Source organism: Leptopilina heterotoma, unplaced genomic scaffold (assembly GCF_015476425.1).
Source record: "Leptopilina heterotoma isolate Lh14 unplaced genomic scaffold, ASM1547642v1 Lhet_167, whole genome shotgun sequence".
Lineage (NCBI taxonomy): Eukaryota > Metazoa > Arthropoda > Insecta > Hymenoptera > Figitidae > Leptopilina > Leptopilina heterotoma.
The window spans coordinates 774,079-784,599 of NW_025110883.1; the positions used below are offsets into that span (position 1 = coordinate 774,079).

The window sequence follows — 10,521 nt, forward strand, 5'->3', positions numbered from 1 at the left end:
TCCGTGACATTTTTACGGTCACTGAATTTCAAAATCTCATTTAATAAATTCAAAATGGTGAATGCAATATTTCAAATCGTTTTTTCTTCACTGTGCAACGATTTCATATCAAAAATGTGGATCAAATAAATTGATCCAAATTTTTGGTATCAATTTCAAGAAAACTGTGTCCTTACAAAAATATCGATCTAATAAAAGTGATTTCTTACTGACTTGAGTTAAATAATAAATAATTTCGAGGAATTCGACAAAATAAAAGTTCTACTGTGTAATGAAAATTTAATTGAATAAAAATTCCACATTAAGAAATTCACTAAATAGTAATTCGCCCATACAAAAGTCGATCCACTGCAATTTCAAACTAATGAGTTTCAGAGAACATTCACACGTCTCGAAATTTCAATTAGAACAACGATAAACTTCTAAATATTTCCAATACATCTAACCAATTCTATTCAAAATACAATGACATTCCCTGAATTAGGGAAACATTCGACTGGCGCAATATTCCTAGACGTGCGGAAATTTAATTTAAATTCTCGCAAATTTTTCCTTTAAACATTTATTCTACGCACTATGAATATACGAGAAAATATTGAAAGCTCCCTTTCAGATCTCAGACATAAGTAATGTATGCTTTTCAACGATATATAACCTAGAGTTCGTTTCTTTTTTTTAGCCTGGGCAAGCCTGGGTGTCGATTCTGAAAATAAAAATGATAAATGAATCGACACGGATCAGGCGTGAAAAAAAGGGTCCGTGGAGAATTGAAAAGTCAAAACTATAGGGTCTATAAATAAATTTAGGGAGACTCGCACTCTTTCCCTCTGACATAATCTATTTCAAATGTATATAGATTTGCCCTGTATATTTTAACTGGCAGAAACAGCGACTAGCGTCATCGTCGTCGTCGCATCTTTCTACATAGTGATTGCTTGAACAAACAATAATACCTCAACGAGAGTTTGACTTGTCATTTCAAATTCAGGAAATTTCTTGCCAGAGAAGACAGTGGAATTGGAATCGAATTTCAAAACAACCTTGAATAATTCTCCCTCATCGGGATAATGAAAAAAGTTTTTTAAACTTTGATTTCTTCACCTTCACATTTAAAGTTTACACTTCTTCATGAATGTTAATCTGTCGTTCGGGATGCGGAATTTAGGGATCACTATAAGAATTCTTAAAGGACAAAAAAGTTTTTCAAATCTATTATGCTGCGAAAAACATCTATATGCAACGGATTTATGGAAAATATCTCGGAAGATTCTTTTCTTTAAATTTTCCACTAAGCACAATGCACACAATGTTGTGATATTCTTTTTTAATTTAGTAAATAAATAAATAAAGAAATAAATTAATTCATTTAATATGTAAATGCTTCAAAATGTAAAACGGAGACTTGAAAAATTTTGCTTCGCCTTTATTGAGATTTATGGGGAGTAGACTTTTTTGCCATGGCTAGAGAAAATCTGCATTTCAGGTAGATGCTGGAGGGAATCGTTTTACTAACGGTTTTACGGGCAAGGAAGTTTCTTATTCAGCAATTAGCCAACGTGTAAGAAGAAAATTACGTGCGGCCAGGAAAAAGATTTACTGAAATGGAACATCCTCCCGCACATTGTTGCCTTTTAACGTCAATTAAAATTTAATTCATCGAAAATTGCATTCTTTCTTTAAATTTACAAGTGAAAATATAAAAACACATTAATGGAACATTGAAAAATATTCTACTATATTGTAAAAATTTAAAGAAATTAATTCTTATAACCAAGTTATAATGTCTTAAATTCTTCTTTATAACTCATCGACAGAAAAGAGATTTCGATTAAAAAATGAATATAGAAATTCGTATTTTTTGTAGGTGCAATTAATCATACATTGTGGTAGAATACAATTACAGTCACAACTCGGGATTATAAGCGACTCGCTCTTAATCGAATCGACAAAGCTCTAGAACTTGGTAAGATTATGTCAAAGTTATTACAGCAAGTTTCGTGCTAAACGCAAGGCCTGTGAGTGTATAATACGTGTGTGTGTGCATCGTTCACTTGCACTCAAGTCTGTTTCGACTTCTTGGACAAATCCTCTTCCAGCGTGATGTAGTGCATATGATAATAATAATAATAATAGTAATAATAATTTTCTTCTTCTAATTATTTAATTTTTGCTTTCTCATACTTTTTATACTGCATAAATTTAACACCAAAAAGAGATTAAAAAGAAAAAGAATAAATGAAAATAAATGCTACAACCACAATTTAGAAAATGGTGTCTTGGGTGTTGAGTTTTGGTATTGCAAAAAGATTAATATCGAAGAAGGAAAACAAACGCAACAGGAACGAGACAATGTGCCCCCATGAATCACGATATTCGCAAGCTGGGAAAATCACAGACGCGGAAATTAAGAGATCCTCATAAACTTGCAAAAAAAACGCATGTTACGTACTTTTTATTGCTTCTGTTATATTGCCGATTTATATCACTGGGGAACTCGTATAAACTTGACAACCATTGTTATATACACACACACACACACACACAATATTTACACATACACCTACATATATATATATATAATATTCCCCATGTGTGTATATATATATATATATAAACTTTATTCACAATATTACGACTTGAAATTAACTTTTCCTATATTGTCTTCTTTTCACTCACTACCTTTCATTTTCGTTTTTCTCGCTCACACTACTTCTTTTTGTTTTTATTCCCATACAGTTCACGGATATTAAATTTCTTTACGTAAATATCCGTATAGGAAAAATTTTTTTATTGCAAAGCTTTAAATAATTTGAGTCTCGTGGTGAAATTATTCCAATGCGCGTTACTGTATATTTTTAATGAATTAACTAATTGTGAAAAATAGAATTAAAAATATAACCACATTAAGACTTTTAGTGTAAAGGAAAAATAAATAACAAAAAAAGAAGTTTTCGTGAAGTAAAAAATACTGTCTTTCTAGATAATGATTCTTGGAGAAAATTTGTGTATGAGGAAAAAAAAATTTTTTTCTAAAAAAAATAGGCCAAGAACTCGAGCGAGGTCCTTGAGAAGATGTGCAAATTACTAGGTCAATGTAGTCTAATAAGCTAATGAATACAAGACTTGCTTTAAAAGTACGTACATATATATGAAGAAAAGGATCATATATTTTTCAACTCACAAAGCTTTGGCCTTTCTGTGCTTCACTTTTTCTTTTATCTCACTACAATAAACTTTCTTTTTCTTATACATCACCTCAACTACTCTTTCTCTTCAGCTCAACTCATTCCATTTGCGGTTTTTCCGCAAATTAAATAACACGCTTATACCTTCTGTCTCTCAATATATTGAGAGATATATCTTCATATATTCAATAATTATAATCTATACAAAATTTATACTATTTTATTATTATTATTATTATTATTATTATTATTATTATTATTATTATTATTATTATTATTATTATTATTATTATTATTATTATTACTATTTCATTACTATTGTTAATATAATAATAATTTCAGAAGTTTTAAACTTTTGTAGAAAATGTATCCATTAAAAAAATTGAAAAATAAATATTTGACAAGAAATAATAAAAAGAATTAATTTAATCTCCTTCGAAGAAATAGAAAATTAAAGATACACAAGTAAGTTTAATATTTTCTTAAAATATTACCAAATTTTAAAGTAAAACTTTTTTTCAATAATTTAAAAATAAATATCATTTCAATATTTTAAATTTTAATTCCCCATTATTTACTATTATAATTACTTGATCCCATAAGATAATATTGATTAATCATGACCACGAGTAAATTATGCGTAAACCTAGTCAACAATAATAGACGGACTTTAATCAACAATTGTAAACAATTGTAATTTCGTAAATGAACATTTTTGAAATATTGCTAAATTATAGCAGCGTAATACCTACTCTTTCATTAATAAATCTTTAGCAATTAAATTCAAGTATTCTCCAAATACATACTACACAAACATTATTATATATGAAATCAACAAAAAGTTAAAAAAGATTTACAAAAGAGAAATAATTTATTTTTACATTTTAAAATAAAAGTAAGAAATAATTATTCTTTAATTTATTGCATCTCAATAAATGTAAAAAATCGTTTAAATTAAAAAAAAGAAAGAAGAAGGAAAGAAAAAAAAAGAATCGAGACTAATGTTTGAAAAATCGTCAACGGCTTACTGTAATTAAGAGAAGTCAACAAAAATGTTTGCCCTCCTATAATAAATGTTAAATTACGATATATCACGCAGACGCTACATGTGCCGCTTGTTAATTACAATGACAACTAACACGCACACTAAAAACTTGAATAGCATGATACAAATAATTAGAAAAAAAAAAAATTCTAAATGGAATGTAAAACAGTGACTCATATTAATGGATACTCTCAGTAAAAAAAATTTCCTCTCAAAGCAAGAGTTTTCTTTTCTCCCTTTACTTTGTGGCACAGAAACAAATCTCAATATTAGAGAAATAACTCATAAATATAATGAGGAAAATAATTTTTCCATTTCAATGTGAAGAGAAATATTCATCATTCTAATTATTACTATTTTTTATAACACATTTATATTACCGTATTTCAAAAATGTTAATTTACAAATTACAATTTTTGTCTGTTTAAAAAAAGGAGGATTTTTCATTCCTATTTTAATATATTTATATTTAGTAATAAATATATTATATAAGATTGCTTTCTCATAGATGTTATTATTATTAATACCTTCTACTATTACCTAATAATAATAATTAATACATATTTTGTAACATAATATTTAATGTTCACAATTCGGATATTCGTAGAGAATATAAGAATTAGAGACTAGGGGCTGTCCATAAATTACGTAACACGTTTAGGGGTGAGGGGGGGTTCGAGAAAATGTTATCATATGTTACATGGGAGGGGGGGGGTCAATCATCATTGTTACGTAATATTTATAAGGAACTTAATCTCTTTATAAAAGATAAATTTTTGAAAAGCTGTCCCTTGCCGCCACTTCAAAATAAGTAAAAATCGAATCATTTCGCGAATCGATTCTTGGGAATAATATACAATTTTTATTGTTAAAAAATCAATGTTATATTTTTGGTTGTTCAGTATGATTAATAAAATTATTCCTCTAAATGTTTTTTATATTTAACTTAATTTTGTATTGCTATTTGTACGATATAAATACTAAAAATAACAGTAATAAACAAATTTGTTTCGAAAAACGTTAGTAAAAAAAATATTTTTAAAAATTACGTAACATTGATAGGGGGGGGGGTGTAAAACGATTTTGTTATAACTTGTTACATAAGGGGAGGGGGGGTTCAAAATTTCACTAAAAACGTGTTACGTAATTTATGGACGGCCTCCTAGTCGATACTGAAATGATCTATAATGTTAAATAAAAATTAAAAGAAAGCTCTTATTTATTGGGAATATTTTTTCCATACGAGAGAAAAAAAGCAACACATTATCTCTCTCTAAGGGTGGAAAAAACTTCATCGCGACTTTACGCGCAAAATATTACACTATCTTAACTTCTTGATACCATGTAATTTCCGTTCAAAGAACATTTTTTATACCCTATAAAATATCCGATAAAATTTTAACAGCGAAACATATTCCATTGAGTGAAAACAACATATAAGAAATGATATGTCTATTACCAGGTATTAATCAAATTTATCACGACCATAAAGAATGTTAAAAAAATAAGAAGTCTCAAGTGTACTTTTAGCGTAAGTTTGCAGAGCCATGTAACTAATGCTTACAATAAATCGTAAAAAGATCTTTAATACGTACACCACTTTTCTGTTAGTAGGAGAATTTTCACAGTTTGTCGGTGCGATGCGGTGTTAAAGATCGCTTCTCGCGCCCGCTCTCTCTCTCTCTCTCTCTCTCTCTCTCTCTCTCTCTTTCGTCCGCACACGTTCCAGGAACGCTGCTGACACACCATCCAGAGATTTTCGCTTTAGAATGTGATCTATGTCGAGTGGGAAATTAATCTCGTGAGATAATTCAGAGGGTGTGTTCCATAATACGACGACAATTCCAAAACTTAATCGATTGTTTCGCGTGCACCGAATTGATACGCCTGCGATTGGCAGGTCGTTGTTCCCTCTCAAGTTATCTCCGCGCGCGGGTGCAATATTCAAGTAAATCTTCTCACACTTGAAGAAAACTTTGAGAACTAAAGTTAATTATTGCGCAAAATAATAAATTCATTCTTATATATAGTTGGATTAGAAAACAATATTTATAAAAATTATAAATATCTCGCGGAGGTGATAAAATTATTCTTAAAAATTAGAAAAATTCTTTCCTTTATAATTTTCTTTCTATTTATAACCACATCAATTTGTCTTGAATTAAAAATATTCTCCTATTAATTTATTTTTACAACCTTATAATTTTCTCTATTGTAGTTTTTAAATTGTGCGTTTATCTAGTTTTTCAAAATCCGGCCTCGAACCAGTAAAAGTATTACTGACAAAAACATAACCAGTCCGAGTCAAATAAGAGAACATTTTACTTAAAACTGCTCCTAACTTATTACTAGAACAATTCCAATTAATATCGGGGTCCTCAAAATTAATTTAATTCACAATTTATAAAAAGTAACCACAGCCGATAATCAGCAGAAGATGAAAAATTATTTTTTAGAGAACTTTATCTACTGTTTGCTAACAATTGTTAGTCCAAAAATTTATTACTGGTCCTAACTTATTACTAGAACAATCTTTTCCTTAAAAAATAGAATATGTAAACACAAAATGATCTATTAAAAATAAAAAGAACTTGACACTAAATGGAAACGTAATGAATTCTCAAAGAAACTGATACATCAGTTCAGTATCCAACTTTCATTTCCAAACCCTTATGGGATTAGAAATGGAAAAGCCAATTATTCGAAATAATGTACTTGAGCATTCATAGAGAGACCTTTTGATCCTGATGAAGACACGTATATACCTCGAGCAGGGGGGATGGAGCAGAGAAAAGGTACTCTCTCTCGGTTACCTCCTAAGGGCCAAAACAAGGACCTCCCATTGAGCTTGGAGAAATTCGTTAACGACATCCATAAAATATGTCGGACGTGTATTTGCGGTTCACAGTAGTTGAAGAGCGAATTTTGGCAACATCAAGACACGAGGCCTGCGGGTAAATGGGCTCTTAATTTTGCATCGAAATACAGAAGGGTATGGCACTTTCCAGTATAGGGCTCTAGCCAAGGGCATTATAACCGCACATCGTAAACCTCGAGATGTGCACACATTTTATTAATCGATAAGAATGAATTATGTTCTTTGTCTTCCAAATAGTCTAAAAGTTCTATTTATTTGAAATTCTACACTAAAAACTTTATAAATATTATTGGAATTTCCTGATGTAATAAACACTATAGATGACGAGAGGTACAGTATAGAGAGATCGTTCACGACAATACAATCATTGACAAACGTGACTGCCCATAACCAGTCGATACTCCTCTCTCACTCTCTCTGGGTCACCTGCAGAATCTGCATTGTCCCATAAATTTGCGACGAACAATAGATCAATAACCAAAGCGATAATTCAGTCGTAAAGATGTTAACGGGTTGTCCTTCCAGGAATATTGTAGGTAAATAATGATAGAATGACTCAACACGAATGGTTTTGACTTTAGGCGAAAATTTACCTGGAAAGTTGGAGAAATTGGAAATGCCATAGAAATACGTCGAAATTTCAACGATTTTCCAGGAGAAACAGTGATAGCAGAAGAATGTTTTTTACAACTTTTCAAGATAATTTAAAATATTAACTGTTCTAAGAGAAGAAAAGGATAAGATTCAAAAAGATTGAAGAGTAAAACTGTCAGAATTTCACAAACTGTTCGTCATCAATATTATTATTATTATTATTATTATTAAAAATACAGAATTGAGGGAATATAGAAAAATAGCAATTTGCCAAAGAATTGGAACATTTAGGATTTATCCGGACATGAGGAAAAAGCGAACATTTTCAGACATGTTTGTGAAAGAATTTTTAAGGGGTTTATATATATTGAAAGTGGGCTCGTAAAAGGTATACGTTTGCCAAGTTGTATTAGCTTATATGTATATGTATTGACTTGTCAGTCTTTGGTAACAAATGCACTTGGCAATGGTTTTATCTACTTATTTCTCCCAGTTGGCGGCGATGAATGGAAGCGGAAAATGCGGAATTCATGCGTACGCTACGATAAGAAAATTGCGATAGAGCATACAGCTATTTTTCTCCATATATGTATATACATTCTCTATTCCGTGTGCTTCAAATTCTCTATATACATAACAAACATGTAGATTGTTTGCTTATATATATATACCAACACGAATATCAAAATCTACATGGTGAATTAAACATTTTCCACGAAAAGATATACATATACAGACAGGCGAATATCAAATTGATTAATAAATAATATTGTAGAGAGGAGAAAATATTTTCTTTATTTTTTCAATATTGTAAAGGTAAAAAATTCCATATCTCACTTTTTTTTGTTTCTCAAAGCTCGACATATGGGTTTTTTTACTCCGCGTCTTAAAAGGTGAGCAAAAAAATCACTCTCCCGAAACACTTTGTGTGGAATCGTTTTCGCTCTTAAAACAGTTTCAATGTAACACAGGAACGTGTAGACTTTTATCGGAAGTGAAAGCGCATTAAAAGGCGTTTCGTATATTGATCAAACTAAAAATGCGTGAATCAAATACAATATTAATCATTTTGAAAAAGGACCTATCAAAACGAAACAAATTTTATGCTAATAAGTTATGATAAAGTGAGACAATATTTAAAACGGATTTTAACTTCACCTAATTTTCCGATTTTATTTTTGGACAGGGGAATGTCTCGAAACGTCGAAACTTAAATTCTATTGTTCCTTCTAAACTTATACTAAAAACAAAAAAATAATAATTTTCAAAAACTCACTTTTATGATCCTCCATAAACGTCAAGTATATACTCGTCATGTCACAGCAAATGTTATGTCTCCTTTTTGCACATGTACACAAGAAGTCAGCTTTTGTCGATGATTCATCTTCGAAAATAGACGTCGAGGCATTTATTTTTATAGAAAATCTCTCTCTGAAAACAAAAAAAAAATATATTTAAAACACTAAAGAATGCAATTTATCAAAATCAACTACATATGTAAATTGCATCGGCTGAATAATTCCGGTTAAGAAAATACTGGAATGCAACTAATGTATATTTTTAGATGGAAGATTTTGTATATGTGCTTAAGACTAAAAGCTCATTCGTTCAATCTAAAAATATACATACACGTTAAATTTTCATATATATATATAGTATGCGTATTCGTTCCGTAATTATCTTGAGAAATGAAACAAGTGTAAAGGGTCGGGCAAGAGTCTAATTTGTTTCTCTCACTTCCCAGCAACCGTATCTCGTTGTGAATAAACATCATCTATTCCTCATGTCACGAGAAACTATGAGAACCATGTAGAAAATTTTAAAAAGTTTCAAATTTCAAGGGTCATTATAATATTACACGCCATTTTCCCTAACTGTACATTATTTACTAGTATTTAGAAAATATTTCCAAATAAAAAGTATCATATAGCCGCATACATAAAATATATTTAATTAAAATAAAATACAATTATTGTATATAGGTAAATAACGTCGATAACAATCAATCGTACAATTTAATACAATGAATGGTAGTTACAAAGTAATTGTCCGTCAATTATTAATAAGTTTCAAAAAATGTTAACAGATGTGAAAAACTACACAACAATAAACCGTTGAATTAAAAAAAAATTATAATCAACAATTCTGTACTAATTTCCTACAATAAATGTAAACAGAACGTGAAAATTAATAACTACCATAAAACATAATATTTTCTATATACATATTTTAAAATAATTTTCCCGTCTAGTTATGAATGGTAAATTGTGATAAATAAATGATAAATTTTTTAATTACCAAGTTTGAACTTTAGATTCATTAATTTTTTAAGTACATTGTGTCAATCATACACGTGTATATAAAATAAATTCATATGAAATTATTCATATTCATTTCAGAAATTCGCCGCGTATATATAAACAATTCTACGGCATTTATATTCGCGACAAATCGGTAGAAATAATTTATGTGTCTGAAAAACCGTTATAACAATATAACAAATAATAATGAATACCTTTATATTTACCATTGGCAAATGTTTATTGATGCTTATGAATACAATCAAACGTCACAGGTTAATATTGATCTAACGATTTATAATCGGTTTTAAGTGTTGTTTGCGATGCATAAATCATCACTGAGTATCAATTATATTACCAGAAATTATGCAGAGAAATTTCAATATGTGATGTGACTAAACTAAAAAATTATTATGATAATAGTAACAAAGTGCACTTGGAAAAAAATATGTTTGAAGCAACTATACTCTGTTTGAATAAACCTAATGTTTAGATTATTTTATACATAAAGTTGGTTTA

At 29.5% G+C, this 10,521-nt stretch overlaps 1 protein-coding gene across 2 annotated transcripts in view; it reads right to left on the bottom strand.

Moving 5' to 3' along the window:
* LOC122499320 (platelet glycoprotein V-like) overlaps positions 1 to 10,521 on the bottom strand; it is a 128,160-nt gene that overhangs the window by 78,122 nt on the left and 39,517 nt on the right. For both annotated transcript variants that reach the window (XM_043607600.1, XM_043607599.1), the window contains exon 6: positions 8,979 to 9,133. The gene's annotated coding sequence lies outside the window, so the exon portion shown is untranslated. The remainder of the gene's footprint in view (positions 1 to 8,978; positions 9,134 to 10,521) is intronic.